Source organism: Carassius gibelio, chromosome B9, assembly GCF_023724105.1.
Source record: "Carassius gibelio isolate Cgi1373 ecotype wild population from Czech Republic chromosome B9, carGib1.2-hapl.c, whole genome shotgun sequence".
NCBI lineage: Eukaryota > Metazoa > Chordata > Actinopteri > Cypriniformes > Cyprinidae > Carassius > Carassius gibelio.
In genome coordinates, this window is record NC_068404.1 from 7,951,223 (window position 1) to 7,977,370 (window position 26,148).

Below are 26,148 nucleotides of genomic sequence, written 5' to 3' on the forward strand. Positions count from 1 at the left end.
GCACTGCATCAGTCCATGAGAAGTTTAATAAAAAGTGCATCCATTAAAAGAAGTGTCTCACACAGCTCCGGGTAGTGAACAAAGGCCTCCTGTAGCGAATCAATGCATTTTTGTATTAAAAAAATTATCCATATTCTAAACATAACAATCACTTTAATCTAGCTTGTGCTCACTGTTGTACACGGACGCAGTTCCCGGGAGCATGACGTATGAGGTCAGTGTTGTGCATGCACCAGTGAGTCTCATAAAAACCAACATTTATTAACAGGAGCAAAGGAAGCAAAGTTTCCTTACTTTAGCAAAGGAAACCCATTCTCCTCTTGGCTTATACATATCGAAATCCTCTGATATTATTCTTTACAAATCCTTGTTTTCTGATAAGGGACCATTTTTTTGTTTTGATCTCTCCACTGAGTCTGACAGAAATAAGTCATATACACCTAGGATGACATTAAACTAACCTTTCAAGCATAACAACAAAAATAAGAAGAATAAAAAATAGCTCATATTTATTTACTTGATTGTTTGTTTTATTAAATGAATAATTTATTTAAATTACCCTAATAAATCCAAATGGGAAATATTATTATTATTATTTGTAGTAGTAGTAGTACAGGTTTTTTTCAATGGCTTACACACATTTCTTCAGAACTTTGCCTCTTTTTTTTTTTTTTTTACTTTACACACAAATCCAAGAATTGCACACAAAATATGCAAAATGCTCTTTCAAAATGAAGCATTGCATTCAAAATATCACAAACACATCTCAAAAGCAAACGTTTGCAAACACTGTTGATTATTTTGTGTGTTACACAGAGAATTGTGTGTTGTGTTTTGCAGAAAGTGTCCAAAAAATTGAAAACTGAGTCAAAGGCCGAGAATTAGAATTACCTGTACAAATATATCAATAATATAAAAATAATTAAAAAAAAATCATTATTCATTGTGGGCCTGTCTATTAGACGGACGAATCCAGACAGATCCACAGTAATTATTGTAAACTGACTGAGAGGCAGACAGAGGGAGTGTGGGGGTGTATATGTGAGACAGAGCAGGAGATCATTCACAGGATGATATTTCTATGAAATGAATGAATTTAATATGCAGGCCACTGGGTTTTGATTAAATGTGTAGGAGGTGATTTTAAATAACAGCTAAATAAATATGTCAGAGTAGACGGCTGTCTCTCAGAGGCCCAGTGAGTCAACACAAAGACGTATGAGTGCAGAGAAATGAGGTAGATGGTATGACTTCAGTATATATTAATAGCATGTGTCACATATACTGTGTGTGACAGAGAAAATATGAAACATCTAAAGCTCAACTCTCTTTCCCACCTGGGAAGCACACGCACACACACAAACACACACACACACGCACACACACACACACACACACACACACACACACACACACACACACACACACACACACACACACACACACACACACACACACACACACACACACACACACACAGATCAAATCCAGCCTTCAAGCAAGGTTAAACAAGAAGACAGCTGCTGCTGACAGAGCCACAGGTGTCCAGTTTTCTGATAGCCTCTGCTACCTCAAAAGCAAAAAGAGCCTGCTGTTTTGTTTTCTCACACACATACACACACATACACTGCATCTGTTATCTTTTTTCATCCTTTTGAAGCACTACTCAGATTTAATTTTATACAGCTCTGGTCCTCTGATGTGATTGGTCAACATCGCTCTGGATCACTACAGTCATGATGTATTTCTGTAGAAATTAATCACCTTGGTTCTCTTGACAAAAAACCCCATAGCATTATTCCATTGCCTTTTGGATTCTTGATGATTCTTGCATGTTTTGTTCTTCCTGATTAAGGAGAATGAACACTATTTGTATTATTTTTTAATGTAAATGTATTAATTTGAAGTAAGAGGGCAGGCAATAAACAAACTACACCATAGTCACATGACTTCATTTTAAACATCACCATCATTGTCCTAAACAGGTAAAAACATGCACAAAGAAAAGCTTTGCCAAAGTATTCATTAAATTATGAATTTGTTACGTGAATTAAGGGAACATTAAATTTAATAATTTTGCAAAGATTATGGGAATGTTAATTCTGAATGTCCTCTGTAGAAGTAGTTGCATTAAAAAAATGTTAGATGAATGTTACACATTTATGGGTTAAAAGGGGAAAATACATTATTAAACACCAGACTTTCAAGAAACATTATTGGAAGAGTTCATAACCTTGTGAGAACGTTTCGAGAATGTTTGAGAAAGCTTTGACAACCCTTCTGTTTTTATTTATACAGACTTTATTTAACCATCTTTTATTTAACCAAAATCTCATAAAAAAAAGCAGATTTATGGGTAGTGCTAATTTATTAACTCATTTCCAATTTTTAGCCTCAAAAAATACACCATCCCTGCAGAGTTCTGCTTCATTATTTATTAACATTATGTCTGCTTGCATCATTGCTGTTTTACTTACATTTTCTTTGCACTGTTTCTTATTTGTCTTGGAATACAAATGTGAAAGAAACCGCTTGGAAAGAGTACAGCCTTCAACCGATTATATGTGGGTATTAAGTTTATTGTTAGAGGAAGATCTCGTACGACATCTCTGCCCTCTGCCCTTCATCTTCTTATGTTTCCTCTTCTATCTGGGGCTTTTCCTCGAGCTCGGCCCCTCTGCCTCCTGTCCTGTGTGCTGTTTGTTTTGTCTCCAGGTATGTTTAATCTCTAGGTCTCTGCTGCTGGAGCGTGCTCGGGGTGTAAGGGTGGGTGGGTTGTTTCTGCGGGCCGCTCTTGCCAAACGCACGTGCAGTGCTGGATTTACCTCACTTAGTCTAATGGGCTTACACAACCCCTCCAGAAGGCTCTCCCTTGCCCTGATGCTCTGACGCACCATTCTCCTTCTGTATCCATCTGACAGCATGTACTGTTCTTTCCATGTGATTTTGTTTTTTCATTTAGTCATCCTCGTCCACTGTCCTAGGGCTCTAGAGTCTCTTGACATGTTTGCCTCTGCCAGGGGCGAAATCTGTAGTCGAACCAAAGCCTGCATAACACATGCATCTTCTCAACTAACAGGGAATGTTTCCAGAACTTTGGCTAACGTTCAGGCAAGATTCTCTCCAAATAAAAAATAAAAACGTTGGTTTTGTTACTTTAGAAGAAAATGTGTTTTTAAGTTATCGAAGGCCTCGTTTATAAAATGTTGCGCAGAAACCGTCCTAAATTTGATCTTATGATCATCTCTCAAATATGCGTATATGTGATATATAGGATGAATGCATGCACAGAAAACACATTACTGAAGTCAATGCCTATCAGCAATATTCTTACAGAATATCTTCTTTTGTGTTCAACAGAGGAAAGAAACTCATACAGGTTTGTAGTAAAAAAACAAAACAAAAAAAACAACCTTTTTTATAGGGAACTTTGGCAAAACATTCTTATGCATATTTATGTGTGTGTGAGAGTGTGTTATTCACTATTTAAATACAAACCAGTTGCTAAATTGGATTCGTTTTTGCACATTGTGGTGGAGTGATATGTTTTTGTACCTGCACAGAAAAATAGTATTTGAGTATATGTGAATTTGTGCGTGCGAGTGTGTGTGTGAGTGTGTGTGTGTTTGGAGTTGAAAGTGTCAGTTAAAAAAACAGCTCAGCATGGATTAGAGGATGTCTCGGTCTGTTTGTGAGGCGTAGGAGGGGACGCTAGGTGAGGGACACCTGTTGTGCAGTCTTTGCCATGTGAGGGTAGATAAATACACACACACACACACACACACACACACACACACATTTGTATCTGTGAACTATGGGGACTTTCCATAGACTTCTATTACTTCTATACTGACCAAACTATATTTTCTATCCCCTAACCTTAAACCTACCCCTTACAGAAAATGTTTCATATTTTTTCCCTCGTGGGGACTGCAGGTCGGTTTCAGAAATGAATTCATAAAATGAAAATGAATCTGTGTAATTTGCATCATAAATATATGAAAGCACATTACAACAAGTAAAAGTCATTATGCAAAACGGTAAAAGTATTTTAGTAGGTTCATAAAATTACAGTTGAACCAATGATGTCACATGGACCATTTTAACGATGTCCTTATTACCTTTCTTGGCCTTAAACGCTGCCTTGCTATGTGCAGGGTCAGGATTTCATCAAAAATATCTTTATTTGTGTTCCAAAGATGAACGAAGGTATAACAGGTTTGTAACGACAAGAGGCTGAGAATTTTCATTTTTGGGTGAACCAACCCTTTTAAACTATTGCATGTCTCTTGTATTTTTTCAAATTATTCTTACACTATCAAGACATTAAAAACACTCAATTATATGAAATATTAAACAGAAATATTACCAGATAACTGCTTATTTACATTTTTCCTGCTAAAGACAGGACCATGTTGACTGTTTCTACACATGATGTTTGAGCAGTCAGAGCTCTCAAAAAAACTCCTACTTTACAAGATATGAGACACGATGAGTTCCAGCATTTTAGAAGGATTATGATAATTACTGCGATTCCAGCTTGAACACAGTTTTTCTCTGTTTGCTGTCTTTGAGCAAAGATCGCAGCATCCAAACCACACACTCTTCAGGGAATGCTAATGCTAATGCTAACAGATAATTCACCTCAGGTATTATAGACCTCAAAACCCATGTTTAATATTGCTCACTAACATCTCATGGCACAATTACTCTTTCCTTGACATAATTAACAGGTAGAAGTCGATTTAGCAAACAAATTAAAAGACTAAATCTAGCACTCATTTTAATCTTGTTTACTAAACACTGCTAACTGAATGTAATGGCACAGAGATTGTCTAATGTATTCCCGTACGCTTAAGAGTGCTCTGGAAAGAGGGTATGCTGGGAAATGTCACTTCATAGAAAAAGGTCTGTTGAGACCGAAGTCAGGAAGTCTCGATCACTCCTAAGGGTCACATTCACAGGAAGTAGGAGGAGCTTCAGAGTTAGGAGGAAATGGAAAGCACGTTTTCGCTTGCGTCACAGACAGCAGTGGACCAGTGGAGGGAACACGGGAAACACGGTGTAAACGGTATCTGACACAGTTAACGTAATGACACTGTGGCACTGGACTTTCTTACATTTTCCAGATTTAGGAGCAATAACTTATTAAGTGGTTTACCACACAAACGCAACGAACGCAAAGTAGTGCAGCTACCCTTGGGACTACTGAATTCAGAAGTGCTGCTAAACCTCAAACAGGGTATGGTGAAGCCCTTCATTTCTTGGGGAAATTAGGCTATACGTGAAGGAAAGAGTGCATACATTTACTAGAAGTAAAGCAGCATGAAGTCCAGCCATGCAGCAGACGCATCCACAGGATGAGTTCAGAAGACAGTTGTAGTTAAGACAGTACTTTACTCCCAATGTGGGGAAGATGTCTGCATATAATACAAGTGATATATTAATGAAATATGTCTTCTCATTCAAAGCTGTATTACTCACTTTCCTGCACTCCCTCTTCCCACAAACCCTTGTTCCTCTTCCAAGAAATAGCCTGCTCCTCTGCCAAAGAGATAAATCCTGCGAGAGACTTTCTCTCCCTCATTGTCTCTCATCACCCTGAGCTTGGAAATGATCTAGAGTCTTCCGTTCACTAAGATATTTATTTTGAGGTAACTATTGAGGTGTTTAATGAGTTTTATTCTGGATTTTGTTGCTACAGTTCACAAGGTCTAAGAGGACTTTTTTGTTTGGCATCAAAAAATGGTCCACAACATTTTTGGACCAATAGGAAGGTCTTGCGATAGCTGACTCACAGCTCCCTGGACAACATTCATAACTTTATTGGACTGTGATTGGTCAATGGCTGCACTCTTTTGTCAAATACAGGGTTGACTAGATTGATCCTGAAATATTAATACAGCTGAGATTGATCTTAACATAAAAATATCACTCTTAAGTGTTTTAAAATCATGATTTTATTATTTTTCAAACAAAAGTCAATTTTAATATTAATTTAAATGAAAAGTAAAAAATTGATCATGCAATTATGCATTGGTACTAATAAAGGTTAAAAAAACTGTTTTCAAATACAATGTTAAAACAGTATTCATATCGATTTCACAGATATTTACAGAGCCCCTAAAAGGACATGGTAATGGGGAAACTTTGAGAATATTCATATTTCATTCAATTATATTTGAATGTGTTCTGTCTCAAAACTTGTTCCCCTGACAAACTTTCCATTCACTCACAAAACTTTTGCATTCTCTCACAAAACCTTTGTTCGCCATGAAACTTTGCATTCACTCACAGAAAAGTTTGTATTCCCCAGAGAGAATCTTTAGCTTTTTCTTATGAAATGTTTGCAGTTTTTTAGCAGAACTTTTGAGCTCTTTTACAAAACATATCTGTGCATTTGTTTCTCATTCTTTTGTGTTGAGAAACACAAGAAACTCCCCCAAGAAACCTGCGTTTTCTCAAAAAAAAAAAAAAACCCTTTGCTTTCTTCTTGCAAATTGTTGTGTTTGCTTGCAAAGAATGGCGTTCCATCGTAAAACTTTGAAGAAAAATAAAAAAGACAGATTTTATAGATTTACACAAACATTAGGCTACTTCCATGCATATACTCACACTTATTTGAGAATCGAGATTTTTCATGATATAGTAAACACATTTTTGGAAAACTACGATAATATAAATAAATATAATACATAATAAGTGGATGACGCCCCTGCTGACTTAAAATAAAACAATCAAGACCCATTTATTTGACCATTTAATCTGTGTCAGGCATATTTTGTAAGTATGACCAGCTGACTGTACATTATCCCTTATTTGTCATATTTGTGCAGCTGACGTGTGTATGCACTCAGCTGTATACTAAATGTGTGTGTTGTAAATGGCTGATTTGAGAAGGCAGTACTGACAGATGGGCTGGTGAAGTGAAGGTGGACATCAGCACAATGCTGTTTGTCTCATCCTTCCTGTCATTCACTGCCTCTGTCTGTCCTCTTATCTGTCACCCTCTCTCTTACAGACATCATTCTCTCAGTCTCTCTCAATAATTGAGCATTTACCCTCCGGCTTATGACCCAGAGCTGTTGGCTGCTGGTCATCTGCCGACATCTGTCTCCATTCACATGGTGAAAACGAGCCGGCGACGCCAGGCAACCAGAGGTGTGCGGCAGACGTCACTGGGCCAGACTGAGAGCGGCGTGACGCAGGACGAGCGGGATTGGGTTACCTGGGCAGGGTGACCTTCCAGTCCAAACAACCAGAGCGAAATAAAGAGCTGGAGGGCAGAAGGGTGTCAGGTTAGATAAATCTCTAGTGTATTCCCTTTTTTTTCTCTTGTAATGTGTCAGTACATCTCACTCTCTATGGATGTCACTGTCTGTGAGAAAAGAAACCCCCAAAACATAAAATGACCTTTTGCACTCATGTAACAGCTCCGCAACACTCCCTTTTTCTTGTAACTAGGCTTTTTCTGCCTACATGAGGTGAACCAGCACACCCACTGCTCGAACGGTGAGTATGGGGTGATATTTGACTGTCAATGCGTGTATTTAAAAAAGCTGAGGTTAACTCTCATTGGATGAAGCTTAAAAGGTCAAATGTCCTTTAAATGAGTCAGGACTGCAAACAAACTAACAAACACATATTTTATTCATGAATTTATAGATTTACAACATGTTTTATATTAAAATGTATTTATTTCTTTGATTTTTTTTTCTTAACTACGAATGAATGAATGAGTAGCTTTTATATTGGATTATATTTAACTATAGATTTTGAAACCCATGTGTAATATCACATCCCAATTAATTGAAGTATTTATTTACTTATGAATTAATCAAATTAATATGTTATATTAGTATTACATGTTATTCATTTTTTTACAAATAAATAAATTAATGAATGAATTAAATGTTTTTTTTTATTTGTTCATTCATTTATGAATTAATGAATACATCATATTTTATATTAATACAAATAAATAAATAAATAATATATTTAAACATAAGATGTGCATATAGGTTCAAATCCTGGTGTAATATGTATTTAGTATATCTTATTTGTTTAAAAAGTTAATAACTTATGCAAAAACTAAACAGGACAAGTATTTTTACGATGCATTGTTGTAGAATGTTCCAGCAGCTTTGACATTTTGGTAATAATTGATTTAATGTGGGCAGATGATTTCAGAAATGTCAGTTTAAAGCAACATTTCCTTATATGAGCATCAGGCACCAATTCAATTATCAACCATTTTTGAATGATTTATGTCAGATGACTCAAAATTCTGTTTGTTAAAACGTATTCTTCCTAAAACCACAATCTTTGTGTTAGTTTTTGCTATTTTTGATTATATCTTTATTGAGGAAGGTTGTCTTCCTGTGTGACTCTTTTTCTTGGTCCATACACTGTGTTCTTTCATTATCTGTCCTCTACTTCTCATTTCATTCCCAGTGTCATTCTGTTCTTCAGAAAGCGCTTGTTTTTCTGGCCCTGTCTCTTCTCTCAGTCGTCTGTGTTTGGGTCAGATGGTGAGATGCGGAGTGATGTCAGCGCAGTGCGTCAGTCACAAGACGCATGTGCTGGCTCTCACTCGCAGGCTCATTACACACTACTCAAAGTGGACAGATCAACACACACTATGTCCACAGAGTCAGTGTGTGCCATTGACAACCGCATTTATTAACAAGTGTGACTCCCGAATCATTCTGTTCATGCAACAATTTACAGCCTATACAGCAAGAAAACAACAACCAACTAACCAAAAATATTTTCTAATATATTTGTAAATATACATTAAAATACAAAACATTTTTGTTATCTGTATATATATATATATATATATATATATATATATATATATATATATATATATATATATATATATATATATATATATATATATATATGAAGCCCAGGTTCAATAAAAAAATTATTTAAAAAAAATGCATTTGTTTACCTGCATGCTGATGTGACCATAAAGGGATATCACAATGTAAATATGCAAATGTATTGTTAAATTATTGAAATATATACTTCCTCAGTGATAATTTAGGAAAATATTTAATACACACTTCTGGGTTTCTTTCAATGTACTGAAAGTTTTTTCAACCGTGGCTCTTCATTACGTAATGAAGGGTGGAATTCCTTATATGGGCATTTCCGCCAGAAGAGCGCGCACGCGCACACATCAACCAGAGCGAAAGAAAAATAGCGCACCATCAACGTGCTTCATTCAGCAGTGCTGCATAGATCTCCCTCAGGAAGAATATCTCCAAAGAAGTGTGTTTTTGGTTGTAAGGAAAAGATAGCTTATGTTCAGCTTCCCAAAGAACCCAGCGTTATGTAAACAGTGGATGCAGTTTGTTTTTTCGGGGCAGCAATGAGGTTTCGCAAGTGTGTTTGTTGATTGATGACGTTTTATAAACAAGTAAGACAGTAAGTGAAACTGCATCAATTGTCTGTGTTTTGTTGGCAATCTGCGGTCAAGTGCTCGTCACTCTTTAGCTCCGCCCACAACCTGCCTCCGTGAGCTTGGCTGTTTCCAGAGAGAATGGTAAAGCTGTATATTTCTTTTATAAATATGACAAAACTTTTTTTATAAATATATTTTTTAGCAGAGACGGTTTGGAGATATGAAGAATACATGCAAGTAATACTTTATAGATACTCAAGATTAACATGAGATTGGGTGAAACTGTGTGTGTTTGATCACCTTTAAGAAAATATATTTTCAATATGAAATAGATTTGACTTATTTCAGTTCCATTTTTTTATTCTCTATGTAGATGTGAAAACCACCTGCAACTGTAGTGAAAGTGACTAAAGCACATATGACAAACGACCATAGGAAGGTCTTATTACAGTTGGCATCTAGTTATTTAATAAACCATTAAGATTTGATGGATGAACTCGAATCAGAACACACAAGTTCATCCATCAAATCCTAATGAATCAGTTAATCCAGATCATTTCCATTCACACAGCCCAGGTTCACTAACTTATGCTCAATGTGAGCAAGTAATTTTGGCTACAAGATGCAATTTTCATAGTTTTTTTTATAACCAAGCTGTGTGCGAACATTACCAGATTTTATGCATAATTATGCATAAAACTGAGCAGCTGTTGCCATGAATATGGCTCTGTGCACAGAAATACATACTCAGACACACATGCACATAAAATGCCATTTGTGAAACAGAAACACAGCCAGAATGGTCCATTAGAAGGCACAGGATTGCTCAAGTGGAAAGTTTTTCTCCTGAGACAATCAATGAAGCTGGTCGATCACATCAAGGCTCAGTGATTTCCTCGTGCCCTCCAACTGTGACTTTCACCTTAGCAGAAATGAGGCCTATGCAATATTCACTTTGCTGTATCACACTGAAATTTGAAGAGTGCAGCTGCAAAATACAATAAGCAAACAGAAAGTATGATGCACTGAGTGTTGACCGACTTAATGCATCCCTAGTCTCAGCCTCAGACGTCATGCCCACGGACCGTTGGCTAAACGTCTGATGCATATGGGTCACAAAAGTGGAAACACTTCAGGAGTGTCGAAGTCGTCGTCGGATTGGTAGAATTATACAGGATTTCCAGGAGACGTGTGTGTCATGTTCTTTAACGTTCCACCTGGAAACAAAGATGCTGTGGTACCTAACCCCCTCACGAAATAAGAAAGCCACCAAGTTTACAACTGTGACGATGAGCACTCATCAAGATCAACATGAATTTCAGACCTTCAGTCTGAAGGTCTGGCTATGCGAGACTAACGCATCCCTAATTGAATCCAGTGCTTTTGCATGCAGGATGGTGCTAATGATGCAGAACAAAGAACAACACTATCCTTCTCCCTCCCTTCATAGAAACACAGTCATAAGCACCAGGCCGTGCACCATGTGACGCACTGAATAAAAGACAAACTGGATGATCCAACCACACACACGCAATCACACCCACACAGTAGGAACAGCCTCTCTCCAAGCATTTTCCCAAGAACATCATGTCACAAAATTTGCAACAATTTGCCTTTTGCAACCGAAGTGCACAAGGTTGAAGGCATGAGATAAGCAGCCGGCGCTACACATGGGCTCAGAAACAGACAGCTTAATGCATTAGTTGTTTTGCTCAGCCAGTTAAAGTTCAGACCACACAAACAAAGCAGTTGTGATGAATTTACGTCAGCCAGAGACCACAGACACACTTGAGGCCACTCACTCTCTCTCTCTCTCTCTCTCTCTCTCTCTCTCACACACACACACAAACACACACATATATACACACTATCAACATAATAAAATGTTGCCATGGGTGAAAGGACAGCAACAACTTGAAACAGAATAAGGACAGGCTACTATTAAATACATTTGAACCAATTGCTGTTCTGTTCAAACAATATGCAAATAAGTATATGATTGAGATTAAAAACAAGTATTTTGTTAAAGCATGGTTATTGTGAAGCTTTTAAAGGAACAGTTCACCCAAATATTTTAATTTTGCTTAACATTTACTCACCTTCAGGCCATTCAAGATGCAAATGAGTTTCTTTCTCCATTAGAAAAGATTTGGAGAAATTTAGCTTGACAATCATTTCTCCAAAATACTTACTCACCAATGGATCCTCTGCAGTGAATGGGTGCCGTCAGAATTAGAATCCAAACAGCTGATGAAAATCATCACAATAATCCACAAATAATCCACATGACTCCAATCCACCAATTAATGTCTTGTGAAGTGAAAAGCAGGAACAAATCCATTATTTAGATGTTTTCACTTTAAACCATCACTTCTGACCAAATTATGAGTCCATAATCCATAATAACATTTTCTTCATCCTTCTCTTATATCAAAACCCACCAATATATAAGAACAGTTTGTACACTTTTAGCTTGTAAACAGTGCAAACACTCTTTGCATATTTCTCTTCTGATTCAGACAAAGTTATTTTATTTTATACATTTTTTTACTGGAGAAAACAATATTATGCATAAATGATTCGTACTTAAAGGTTTGAAGTTAAAAATGTCTTGATGGGTTTGGTTATTACAAATATGCAGTGTTACGCTTCACAAGACATTATTGATGGTGTGTAGTCATGGATTCTGACGGCACCCATTCACTGCAGAGGATCCTCTGGTGAGGAGGGGATATAATACTAAATTTCTCCATCTTGGGTGGCCTTAGAGTACATAAATTAATAGCAAATAATTAATTTTGGGTTGAACAAATTCCGTTTCATTAATACAGGATTAATAGAAACAGTGCAATCAAATAAATTTATATTAAAATCAATTGTGAGTTGTTAATACTATACGTTTATATGATGAGCGCTATGTGTAGGACACAGCTGCAGTCTATGTTTTATGTTTAAGAATAATAAATGTATATTAAATGTGACTGTACCGACAACAGCTCAGCGAACGAGCACAAATTCTGTCTGACATTTTCATAGTGCTTTTCAGGCCCTCAACGGAAATTATGTCTGTGAATTGTATTAATGTTTTATAAGGATATATTATTAACTCAGTGTGACATGAAGGTAAAGCAGTAAAGGTATTCCAACATACCTAAGTGTGTCTTCAGTGACTGGGTTTATCCTAGCATACCTGTTACGCAATAAACAAAAAAAATGGGAAAGCACCCAAGATTAATAGGCCAGAGCCAGAAAAAGAGGAGATTTGGAGAGGCTGTTGTAGTAGAGAAGCTACAGTTCTGATAACAGCAGGTACTTTCAGCATTCAGTACAAACATGCTTTGACACTGAGTGACACTCATAAGGATAGGCTGGGTTACTGTCAGTCTGCTCTAACACTCCACACTGAAGACCATATATAACAGAGTGACACCAAATAAAGCAAACATTTATGAGGAGTCTGGCCAGTGGAAAAAAGCTTAAGAAAGTTTAACAGAATGAGCTCAGCACTGCCAGCTCGAACAACCGTCTGCCTCTTTCCCTCTGCTGGGAAATGCAAGAGAGCCTTCTATTTTTCCTAAATGCAACATGTAGAAATTTTGTAAATAAAGTCATTGAGCAGAGAAATACGGCATGACTGACGTCAGCGGTGTCCTGAGGGAAAGACCTGATGAATATCATAGGGCCAGGCTTCATTTACTATGGACCAACTAAATACTGCATATTGTACACATGAGCATACACTTAAAGAAAACATGGTTCTTTCCATGTAGAACCAGTTCTATTTAGTATCATGAATAATGAAGAAATAGTTCTTTCAGAAAGAGTTTAGGGTTCTTTATTCTCGCCCTTTTGTTTATCAAATCTGTAACTGTCAAAGCACTTCATTACTGAGTTTCTGGAGCTCAGTGATCCAACTACAGACCCTCGACACACTCTCAACAGGTAAATGATTTCTTTCTTAAAATGTCTATAATGTTTTACTTTCAGACAGTAACTGGTTTCTTACAAATCATGTCTTTTTCTCTTTTCAGTTTAGCACATATAAGTGTGACCAGACCTGGTCAGTTAAGGATACGTCTCACCTCTTCACCCATAAGTTAATATTTAATTTATGTAAAAAAAAATGGAAGGAGACACATTGTAACTCTGAACTTGTGTATTTGTGTATTTGAGATGCTGTCACATCCTACGGCCACTCAATCACACCAAAATACACAAAATGATGGACTTACAGGCATCATAGAGGATTATGAGGATACAGTATTTCTTCATTTCACTATTTCCAGTTTCTATTTTGTTTTACTTCTTTAAAATATGTATTTATGTTCAATGTCAATTGTCTTTTATTGATGTATTCTGCCAATAGCTGTTGTTAGAGCACAGTCATTTTTAGTACAAATTCACATGTCATTAAAAAATAAAACGATATAATTGTCACGTTGTTGTTGTTGTTGTTTTAATGTAAAACACCAACAGACACGCAGGATATTGTAATACAGATAGAGGAGTAAAAACAATATTAATAAATAACATATGCAGATAATATTATTAATGATACAAATATGTTAATATACTAATACTAATGAAAATAAAATATTATTAAAGGGGGGGTGAAATGCCCATTTTCACTCAATATCCTGTTAATCTTGAGTACATATAGAGTAGTACTGCATCCTTCATAACTCCAAAAAGTCTTTAGTTTTATTATATTCATAAGAGAAAGATAGTCTGTACCAATCTTTCCTGGAAAAACACGAGCGGCTGGAGGCGTGACGTGTGGGCGGAGCTAAAGAATCACGAGCGGCAGTAGGCTTTTGCGTTGAGAGCGTTTGGAAGCTGTGACACAGATCCAGAGTCTGAAATTGAACAAGAGCAGCAGCAGCAACGACGACTCTATGCGGTATTTACTGAAACTGTATATATTTGCTTAGCGGTTTTGGAAAATGACTAAGTTCCACTTTATGTCGTCTTTTTTTTTTTTTTTTTTTAAGCTGTACATGTGGAAAGTGCAGTTTGATGACAACATCGCATAATGTTTACTTGATGTGCTTACGCGCCGTAACAACACAGAGATATTTGAAGCAGTTTTACTCACCGCCTGCGGTTCCAACACACGATCGTGACCCTTTTTCGTTGGGACTGCATTATCCTTAAGAAATAAACGATACGCAAATCCATCGTCAAACTGGGCCTTGTTTGTAAAACAAGCATCTTCAAAATGCAGGGGAACAAACACAAGCACTTGCACAACTCCGTTAATGCTCTGTAAAAATAAACTCCATCCACTGGTCCCTTAATGCTTTTTTTTTTGGTAATCTGTGCAGGGTTGTCTTGACAGTGAATGTCTCTGCTCTGCTATACGGGAGCGCGCGCTCTTCCGGCAGAAGTGCCTTAGCACCCATATAAGGAAATTCCGCTCCATTTAACGTCACACAGAGCCATACTCGAAAAAAACTTTCAGAAACTTGTGACAAACCAACGTACAACTTAATTTTTGAAACTTTGTCGATGTTTAGCATGGGAATCCAACTCTTTAACAGTGTAAAAAACTCAGTATGCATGAAATAGCATGTCACCCCCCCCCCCCCTTTAAAAAGGTTATTTATAACACCAATAAGGTCCTACATAGCATTTTCAAAGCATGGTTCTTTATGGAATCTTATAAAAAGGGTTCTATTTAGCACTAAAAAGGGTTTTGCTATTGTTACAAGCCAAAGAACCCCTTTTCAACTTATAATTTTAATTATTCAGAATTTTAGGGTTGGTCAGGTTGATTTATTTATTTTATTTTATGTTATTTTTTAAGAAGTTTCTCTTTAACTTCTCATTCCGTGTACAACAGTAGCACGTTATCATGCAGAGGAAGTCTCTCTAAAGCTCACAGATGGTGAACTGACACCATTTTGACTAACATTCTTCAACCCTGAAAACCCATTTAAAGACCCTGAGGTACAGGCTAAAATAACTTCCAGCTGTGAGGGTCACGGAGAGCGAGTCTCTGACCTCATAATCAATGCATCTTTGAGAAGATTATGAGCAGTGATTGATAAGCTGACACGCAGGCCTGACAGCTTCGAGAGGTCTGGCCTTCAAACACAAGAGCAGAGCCCAACTAAAGACATGAATCACAGCTAAGTCTCTCTGGAAATCAATCTATCTGCCTTTAGGGCATTTAAAGGACATTTCATCTTCCAAGGAACTCTCTGGCATTTGACTAAACAAGGTCAAAAGTAATGGAGCAGCCAGCTTTCTGTCTAATGTCAAAGTGTTTCCTTTTAAAAGCGGGAACCATTTAGGCATGCATACATTCTTCATTCTTCACAGCTTCAACAGTTGTTTGTGAAGTATTGTGAAACCGTGACCTTTCAACACCCTCGCTACTTCCTATTTGGATGCACTCAGTGTGCTGGAGAGTTAATATAATGCATTTGTATTACATTTTCTGAGGAAAGTGCAGTGGGATGCTTTAACTCATCCACGTGTTTTGTGAGGTCATTTCTAAAGCACAGGGGGGTGACCTGAAGGAGGAAAGGATGGGACAGAGAGAGGGTAACAGTGGTAAATGAGCTGAGACGACACCTTTCAGATGAGTCAGCTGATGAAGTGCTCCATATGGCACATTCAAGGAAAATATCATAGGTAAATTAAACAGTGGAAAATGTTATAGCTTCTTCACATCAATAGTCAATTTAATAGCCAACTTTGTCTCAGGTGTTTTTCCTTAAAGCAACAATTTAATGAATTTGTTAGCTGATATGAGGTTTTAAACAAATAGGAAGATATTATTTACCATTAGTTCTTAATGAGGAAAATATTACCTTCAAATGGAGTAGAAACGGTTACTTGGTTACATATGTATTTATGCTGAATGGTTTTCTGGCAAATCTGACAAAATTTGAATCAGATTCCAAAGGAATCTCTAGAAAATCTGAGGTCAGTGAGTTTATTTTTATATTTGTTTGTTTTGCATTTAAAAGACCAAAAGTGAAAGTTATGGTATTTATGATGTTACTAAATATTTCAATTTCAGGTATACGCTGTTCTTTAGAATTTTGTATTGAGTACTGGAAAAAAGGAAAGGTTTTCACAAAAGAAATATTCAGCAGCACAACTGTTTTATACTGGAGCAGATCAGCATAGTGTCATGTGAGTAATGATGCTTCAACTTTATCATCACAGGAATAAATTAATCTAACAGTATTATACTGTTTTTACTGTATTTCTATTCAGTCTTTCATTTCAAAAACAAACAAACACTAACGATCCATATGTTTAAACGGTATACATGTATAATTTTCATGAGAAATATGACAAAAGCAGAAGGCATTTTCATTTTAATCTCATCACTGCCTAGGAAAAGCAATTAAGCCATTAATACATTTTTTTATTAAGAGATTAAATTTTTTTCTTGTGGGTTATCCCTTTTCATGTAAATAAAATTAATTGCTTGAATAAGTCTGCTGTTCTTGATTTAATATAATTTGGTGTGGTGCTGTCTGTCGTCCCGGACTCAGAGATGCTGCATCCAGCAGAGGTGTGTTTGTTTGCATCAGCATGTCTGACTATGTGTGAGCGTTTGTGCGTAAGTGTGCACGCAATAAAGCAGCCGGTGTTAATCATCTCCTCTCCTCGACACGTGAGAACTGGCTGGGCTGGCGTCAGAGAGCTGTGAGCAGATAAAGCCTGATGTCACTGCGAGCGCTCCGTCTTAGCCACCCCTCCTCTGCCTGATCTGTCAGAGCCACAGCAGCAGATACACTTACAAAAGAAAAGCATCTGTCACATTTCACTCTAGTCATTTACTGGCTGCATAGTTGTTTTAATTGAAAAGAGGACTGTAATTGATCAATAATGCCTCCTTCAGTGTGCACCTGTCGCTTCCCAAAAAAGGGAATCTCCCTCGATGCTCTGTATAATAAGATTATCAGGACTGAAGTTAAGAGACTTACTTGTGATGATAAGATTAACAGGGGCTCTGGCATTTTGGCTCCAATGGTGAGAGTGTCAGTGTAGAGGCCACACACACACACACACACACACAAACACACATACCTGAGTGCAGATAAAAAGACAGAATGCTATGCTGAAGTCACCTGCCAAACACAGATACGTGGTAAGCTGAAATATAAATGAGAGACATAAAAGACCACATCTACAAGTGTGTGAAATCTCATGCAACTTGTCAAAAACTTGTCTGGGTCATATTTTGCATACATGCATGCATACATAAATAAATAAGCCTTTTTAAAACTATTAGAATTAATAGTCATTGGTAATAATATGGATAGTTCACACAAAAATGTACATTTTGTCATCATTTACTAACCCTCGTGTCATGCCAAACCTATATTAGCCAATTAATTCTGCAGGAAAGAGGATATTTTGAAGAAAAGTGGGAAGAAAAATCATTTTGAATTGAAAAAAGTACTTTAATTGTATAGATACACACACACACACACACAAATTAGACACTTCACAAAAAAAAATCTATTTTATATCACATATTCTATCTCATTTTATATTTGACCGAAAGTCATTCAGGTTTGGAACAACGTGAGGTTGAGTAAATGGTGGCAGAATCCTTTATATTTTCATGACAATTAAATGTATACGACAGTGGTATTGTTTGGACTGCATTCAACTTCAACGGATTTATATTTAATAAATAATTAAAATAAAAAAATACAAATTGGAAAACACATTATTGCAATGAGAATTTGGGGATAACTGTGCTACACTGTCAAACACATATGAATTTTTTTTTTTTTTATCCTACAAATGTTAATGGTTTCCATGCAGCATCTAAATGTATTTTATTTTTTATATGTGATCTGGGCATGTTAAAGGGAGATGCACCCACTAATCTAACCGAACACAATGCCCATAGTAAGGTGTTATACATATATTTTTCTTCAAGTGAACAAATACACAATCGCTAAATAGAAACAAAAACAACTGCATTTAGCACAGGTGTGCACTGTTACAGCGATGGGAAAGAAGACAAAAGATAATAGTTCACACTTAACGTGCAAAGAAAGGAGGAAGCAGCTGGGCATCATTAGCTGTGGGCTGTGGGTTGCTGTGCTGGTAAGGACTGCAGCGGTGTAATTTACAGGTTTCGTGGAAGTCACATTTTATCTCAAAATCCAGGTCAAATAATCTGGAAAGGGAAGTCTTTGTTGTTTTATTGAACTGTTAGAAGTCTTACTGAAACTCATGGTTTAAATTTAAGGAACAAGTGTTTGTAGGCATGGCATGTGCAGAGCAGGCGGTGAGTCAAGAAGACGGCATGCTAATATAGATCCAACCCTCAAACAAACAGACATGATTCATCTCTGAAGGGACGCGTCTTCATGTCTGTGTAAATGAAAACTGACAGGACTCAGACATCTCAAATCCAGTAAGCCCTGGGAACTCACTGAATGTACAACTCAGATGAGTGCACTAGTCTGCAGATCAATCATAAAGCACATACAAAGAACAAGCGGACAACCTTTTATTCAAATGCAGCAGTTAATTACACCAAGAAAGATAGTTAGCCAAATCTTTCTGATGAAAGACATTTTTGATCTGTTTTCATGCAGTTTACCACATAAAGCTACTGGTAATTTTCTGCTAGGACATTGTCTGTCTTTCTATGGATTTAGTTTTCTTTCTTACAGTGCATAGGCAGCTTCCTTCTGCATTTTCCAAACTGAAATCCTCAACCGAAAACTGCTCTACACAGATAACAACTTGGTCTGTTATACAAATTGTGTTCCTTATGCAAAGCACAATGGACTTCTAAGCTAATAACACAATGCAATATTTTATTACTTATGAACATTTACAGTAGGCCTACAAATATTTAGCAAAAATGTCATTGTCAAATATATATAGTAATTTATATTACATTTATTTACAGAAGTATATTATGTGATTATATATTATGTGATTTAACCTTAAACTCCTCTTATATGCGCAACTTAATTGTAGTGGGTCTTATGAATGAACACATTTTTTTTTTCAAGTGAAGTGAAGGGAGCAATGAACACTTTGTAAGAACCCTGTTAATTGGAACACCTCTCGCCTTGATCTCATTTTGTTTGAATTTAATGCACTTGCTGCAATGCATTCTGGGTTTGCCTCATCTGTGATGCATTCACAGCAGTGCTGTCTTTGAATTTGCTAGGCAGAACAAAAAAACGTACTTCAGCATATGAATATTTTTATATCATAACTGTATTTCAAAATATATGAAAGCAGCATCAAAAATGTTTAGCAGACAACACATTCCTACAGTCGTCTTGTGTACGCCACCCAGAATTAATATGACCTGCCTGTTAGAGCAGTCTTCATGTCAGGAGCGGGCTTATGTCTGAAAATACTACCTAGGCAGATCACTAGGTTTTGGAAGAGATCTACTATCTTCAATGGGACAGAGGACAAGCCATGCTCTTAAGGCCTTTCCTTCTGAGCTCTCGACATAAATACCTTAATCAAGCTAGTTATAACTCAGCTCGGTTGAGTTGAAGCAACAGTTGCCATCAAGTGGCAAATGTGAGTCAGTGAGGCATGAGGACAGGGCTGTGATGTAACATGTCCTCTTGCGTTTCGGTGCAGAGCAGGATTGCTCTGCCACACGTGTTAAACGGCAGTGGAATAAAGTCTCTTTTTGGATTTTGGGACATGATTGCTAACATATCTGTCCGTTACGCTCACCGTGGAATTTCCAGGCTTTCATTCCTGCACAGAGGGAAACTCAGGAAGTGTTGTGTAATGTCTGATTATTTTCTCCTTTTCAACCTCTTTCAGTTGGATGTTTCATGTGCTGCACACATGCGGTTTCCCTCTCTCTCTCTCTTCCTCCTTTTCTTCCTCTTATCTCTACAATGCACCTGCAAGACAAGGAGACTTTCCATATCGCAGACTGCAAAGAAATGTTATTCCTCCCACTCTTTAATTCCCTTTTCCTTCCCATCTATCTTATCCACACGTGAAAGTACGCACACACAAATGAGCACCCTTTCCATCGCTCTTACTCAAAATACTTTTAGAGAAACAATCACAGATGCACGGTTAGGCTGCATCGGGGTGGAGGAAATACGTCAGCGCGCTGCTAGAGTAACAAAAGACAGAGCTCATGAAGAAAAGAAACGAGAAAGAGAAACAGGAAAAGGGAACCTTGTCTGAGGTAATCTATCAAAGTAGGTCTCAAGTGGTGGGACACAGGTCTGTTCTGAGGAGAAAAACAGCAGGGGAAATGATCGTATGTGCACAGAACAGAATAGCAAAAAATAAAAAGGCTCACCAAATGTTAACAGTGAAGAAAAAGGTTCCCCATATCTTCTGTTGTTGACATCAAAAGCTGTTTCCAATCAAACATTTGGCACAAAATGAATCTGGTAGAAGCATCCAAATTAAACAGACGCCATAACATGTGCCACATGCTTTAGTCCCCAAACCTGTAAAAGAAAATACACACAGTATAAACCTCCCACCTGTATAAAGAGACTACAATGTTTTTATGCTATAAATTATTAGGGGAAGATCAAAATGGTCACTTATCTTATGTTAATAATTAGCTTATATTAATAATTCTGCACATAGTTTGGGACTATGCAGTTAAAGTTTTTGTTTAAACAATGCTCAATTGGTACTAAGGGGCCAAAAGTGCCAAGAATACACCCCCCACATTATTACACCAGCAGCAGCCGCTTGAACCGTCGATACAAGGCAGGTACTCCATTGCTTGGAGTTTGTAATTATAGAGATGTTCAAAGTCACCTTTCTGATGCTTGGCCATGTAAGTAGCCATACAAGTGCTAGCAGAAAGTATTAATCTCCAACCCAAATAAATATCTTCAACAACAAAAACAGCCTCCTATTATTCATTACCAGAACCACATGTGCTGAATGCAAGGCCCCTGTGTGTGGCAACGGAAGTGTGCTGTGGGTATTTTAAGAGGTGGCTCACATACGCACTGTGCAGTTTCTATCTGTGGTTCACTCATATGACAAAATGCGGACAGCAGCTCGAGCTCTCGACAACACATGAACAAATGTACATACGACTTTAAAGTCAAAGACGTAGGGCCTGCATGTGCCAACACCCACAAGACGAGAAACCATTACACTGTACATTATGCAAGAATGACCTGCTTCAAAAACAGACAAATTATGAATCATTCTAAACAGTATGTGCATGTACATTTCTCATATGACTGAAATACCCTACATGCATCCAGATGCATGTCAGATGCTATCAGAGCTGTCGCACAAAACCAATAGTCAAGCACAAGTGCTCTGTATGATTTCACACAGGAAGTTTGATTCTAATGCACCATGTCTAAGTCTCTTTTATGGCAACAGATACGCTTCAAGGATTATTAACATCTAATAAACTGAATTGTATTGATAATCCGCTCAAGGCTGTGCAGTATAGTAGTTTTACCACAGGTTAGATGTCTGCTAAAGATGTTAGATGTTGGCACAAACCTAGTGCAACAGTTATAAAATGCTATAAATAAATGCCTACTTGTGACAGCAAACATTATATTAATTTGTCAAGTTCAAGGTCAGGTTAATATTTGGCAACCTTAAACCGCCTGATGTGATTAACAAAATTGGAGTGAATTTGTGTATGTGGTTAAATGAGAATAAAAATCACTTGATTTGATTTGACATTTGTGCCCCTGGAGCACAAAACCAGTCTTAAGTCGCTGGGGTATATTTGTAGCAATAGCTAAAAATGCATTGTCAAAATTATTTATTTTTCTTTTATGCCAAAAATCATTAGAACATTAAATAAAGATCATGTTCAATGAAGATAATTTGTAAATTTCCATCTGTAAATATAAAATCTCATATAAAAATAAAAATGTTTATTATATTATATTATATTATATTATATTATATTATATTATATTATATTATATTATATTATATTATGTTATATTATATTATATTATATTATATTATATTATATTATATTATATTATATTATATTATATTATATTATATTATATATTTTTAACTAAAACATTGTTAAATAACACCAACCTTTAATTAACCGTTACATTGTTAGTTTATTATTCATTTTAAACAGAATGATTTTCAAAGTTGTAAATAAAACAAATATAATGTTAAAGATTAGTATGTTTTACAAGAAAATACTATATCAGTCTTACTACCTTAGAATTTCATGTTTAAATAAATGTTACTTGCCTATTGTTTGTAATTCTGTGTGAATGTTAATCTCTGAGTGATAACTGGTTCTAAAGAAATCCTACCCCAGTTTTTTTCTTCATATCTGTTTAATAGGAAAAACAACATCCAGTGATAATAAAATTAAACATTTAACATACAAAACAGTCTCTCTCATCCCCCCACACACTCATAAACAACCACACACGCACATGCAAATCACATTTTCTGTGGGCAGAACATCATCTCTGTCCAAACCGCTGTCTCATTCTCATGTTCTCTTCATCTCTCTCTCTCTCTCTCACACACACACACAGACACAGACACACAGATCCAGCAGTGATGTGAAATGCATTAGACGTGACGGTTTTCCTGGTATTCTCCTCTGGGCAGAGTGAATCTTCACAGTGAAGCCTGGTATAAATATTTAACCCTCCTCCTGATGGGGTCACCCTGTCCAGGGCTGCTGGCTCCTGTCATACACACTTCTTATCTCTCTCTCTCTCTCTCACACACACTCACACACACACCAGCAAAATGGGTCTATGACCGAACACCAACCCCAGAGACCTCACACGACAAACGAGCACACAAGTGAGCTGATATGTTGACTTAACACCCTCATCTCTCAAACATCTGGACGCACACAGTGCGGTCGCAGTAGGCCGCCCCATCTGATGACACACACACACACACTGTGACATTTACGCAAGACAGATGAAACACGCACATGCACAGGACCCTGCAGCGAGGCTTATCATGAGAGAAATGAACCAGTAAGAGACACCATGATGGCACAAGACCTTATTATTTGTGTTTGTATGTGTGTGAACAGTGCACACACGCACACAAGCGTCACAACCCGATGAGCCATTCCCATGAATGTGGCATGAAAATAATGATGCTTTTGTTAGCCCTTCCTTGAACCTCACTAAACTGACAATTACTGGCTCATCATAAGTCATGAATCACTGTTAAATGGCCAAGGGTTTCTGTGCACACACACACACACACACACAGATGCACACGCACACAACTATCTAAATGAGAATAAAACATTCATATAGTTGTGATTACATAAAGCTACACTGTAAATCTTTGTGATTTCAGTGGAAACCTATTATTTGGTTAACTGTAAGTTACATTCCCATATACAAATACTTTACCACATACTATAAATGTTTTGTGAAGTTTTATTAAGATTATCCTTATTGAATGTACATTACAGTGTTAAGTGTTACATTTCCTGTTATTTGATGTTTATTGTTTTTGCGTGTCATGTATATTACCCTGATGGTGTTTTGTGTTTGGCCTTGTGCATGTCAATACCATTCCATTAATTTATTAATTTATTTAATTTTGACAGTAAATTTAAATGGGAACCGCAGCGATTATACATAATATTATTATCATTACATTCTGTTTCAGTTGTTTTTTGCTTATAACCAAATCTTACTATGTGTTTCCAGATCCCTACTATCATTACCACTCGTAAACCATGCAACACACAATGTAGACAGCGCAATCTTAACAACCTGCATACTTTGCCTATGTCTGCTAATACACTACTTTCTTTTCCTATTGGTCTCTGGAATTGCCAGTCTGCTGTAAACAAAACCGATTTCCTTAATTCTATTATTAGTCATTCAAAGCTTAATCTCATGGCCCTAACAGAGACCTGGATCAAACCAGAGGACACTGCTACACCTGCAGCACTCTCCAATAATTTCTCATTTTCCCACTCTCCCCGTTTGACTGGAAGACGTGGAGGTACTGGTCTGCTCATCTCTAATGATTGGAAATTTAATCCTTTACAATCTTTGGGTATCAACAGCTCCTTTGAATCTCATTCAGTTACTGTTACCTACCCTTTTAAAATACATTTTTTAGTTGTCTATCGACCCCCAGGACCACTGGGTAACTTTTTGGATGAATTAGATGTGTTGCTCTCAAACTTTTCTGAGGATGGTCCTCCCCTAGTTATGCTTGGAGATTTCAACATTCATCTAGATAAACCTCTGTTTGACGATTTCCACACTCTGCTTGCCTCTTTTGATCTCAACCGAGTGTCAACTACTGCTACTCACAAATCAAGCAACCAGCTGGACCTTATTTATACACAAATCTTCTCTACTGATCATGTTCTGGTTACACCACTGCACACGTCGGATCACTTCCTCCTCACTCTTAACCTCAACATGATCCCTGACACATCACTTACCCCTCCACATGTCATCTTTCGACGTAACCTAAGCACATTTTCACCCTCCTGGCTATCTGCAATGGTTTCATCTTCACTTCCTTCCCCTAAACTGTTTGCTTCTTTGGATGCTAACAGTGCTACTGATACTTTCTGCTCCACTCTTACATCTTGTTTAGACACTGTTTGTCCCTAATCTTCCGGGCCAGCCCGTAACACCCCTTCTGCCCCTTGGTTATCTGATGTTCTACGCGAACACAGTTCTAAGCTTAGAGCTTCTGAAAGTCCAAAAATACTACTGATCTTATTGTGTATCAGTCACTCCTATCTTCTTTCTCTGCTAATGTCTCCACTGCTAAAATGACATACTACCATAACAAAATTAACAATTCATCTAACTCTCGCATGCTTTTTAAAACATTTTCCTCACTTCTTTGTCCTCCTCCTCTTCCTCCTGCTTCATCTCTAATAGCTGACGACTTTGCAACGTTTTTCATTAATAAAATTAAACACATTAATGCACAATTTTCCACACCACAATCAGTCAAGCTCATATCACCAGCAAACTTACACTCATTTACATCCTTCTCTTCACTCTCTGAGGCAGAAGTGTCAAAACTCATCCTTTCTAATCACCCTACAACTTGCCCGCTTGATCCTATTCCATCTCATCTCCTTCAAGCCATTTCTCCTGCAGTTGTACCTGCACTCACTCACATCATCAACACTTCCCTCCACACTGGTAAATGAATAAATGTAATGTAAATGTATATATATATATATATATTACTTATTTTTATATATAATTACATATTTTTAACATTATAAGATGTATAAATTCACATTAGGTAATTTATGAATGCATATTGGCAAATAAATGAAAAGTATTAATGCACATTAGGCTATAATAACAAGCCTGTAAAAGTACTGTAAGTGCACAGCACCTAATATTAACTAACTGAAACTTTTTGTTGAGTGTGTGTATGAATCTGGTTTTTAAATGACGACACTAAATGGGATGTTGCTACATTTATCTCACTTCAGGGTGTATATTTGCCCCAAAACAAATGAAGTACACACACTCACACACAAGAAACAGAATTAACGGTTTAAAACGTCAAATCTGCATCCACACATACCTTTCAAACCGGACTGGGGCTGAACACCTCGAGTTTTATTTTAACCTCCAGAGACATACACATATACCAGCGTCGGCAGTACTGTCACACATCTTCGTCATCACCTTACATCATCCCAGCACTCACAGACCTGACTCATGGATCATGAAAAAATGCATTTGTAGATCTCACACTGAGGCTAGACACACATCCGCTGACGCCAGTTTGAA

General features: G+C 37.0%; 1 long non-coding RNA gene across 2 annotated transcripts; it reads right to left on the bottom strand.

Annotated features, from left to right (window-relative positions):
• Positions 1–16,076: 16,076 nt before the first annotated feature.
• LOC127965328 (uncharacterized) lies at positions 16,077–26,087 on the bottom strand. Of its 2 annotated transcripts, XR_008155275.1 has the most exons (3): positions 25,940–26,087; positions 17,365–20,859; positions 16,077–17,173 (listed from the first exon to the last, which is right to left on the bottom strand). It is a non-coding gene; the product is annotated as an uncharacterized LOC127965328 (long non-coding RNA). The 2 variants fall into 2 exon arrangements; XR_008155276.1 differs by having other exon boundaries at positions 16,512–20,859.
• Between the last annotated feature and the right edge of the window lie 61 nt (positions 26,088–26,148).